Raw genomic sequence first — 462 nt, forward strand, 5'->3', positions numbered from 1 at the left:
TCTGTCACCAGGGCTAGAGTGCAGTGGCACGATTTTGGCTTACTGCAACCTCCGCCTTTGGGGTTCAAATGATTATCCTGCCTCAGCCTCCCAAGTAACTGGGATTATAGGCGAGCACCACCATGCCTGGCTAATTTTTTGGATTTTTAGTAGAGATGGTGCTTCACCATGTTGTCCAGGCTGATCTTGAACTCCTAACCTCAAGTGATCCACCCGCCTTGGCCTCCCAAAATGCTGGGATTACAGGCACGAGCCACTGCGCCCAGTCTTTTTTTTTTTTTTTGAGATGGAGTCTTAGTCTGTTGCTCAGGCTGGAGTGCAGTGGCATGATCTCTACTCACTGCAACCTCTACCTCCTGGGTTCAAGCAGTTCTCCTATCTCAGCCTCCCGAGTATCTGGGATTATAGTCACCTGCCACCACGCCTGGCTAATTTTTGTATTTTTAGTAGAGATGGGGTTTC

Source organism: Piliocolobus tephrosceles, chromosome 20 (genome assembly GCF_002776525.5).
Source record: "Piliocolobus tephrosceles isolate RC106 chromosome 20, ASM277652v3, whole genome shotgun sequence".
In the NCBI taxonomy this organism is placed as follows: Eukaryota; Metazoa; Chordata; class Mammalia; order Primates; family Cercopithecidae; genus Piliocolobus; species Piliocolobus tephrosceles.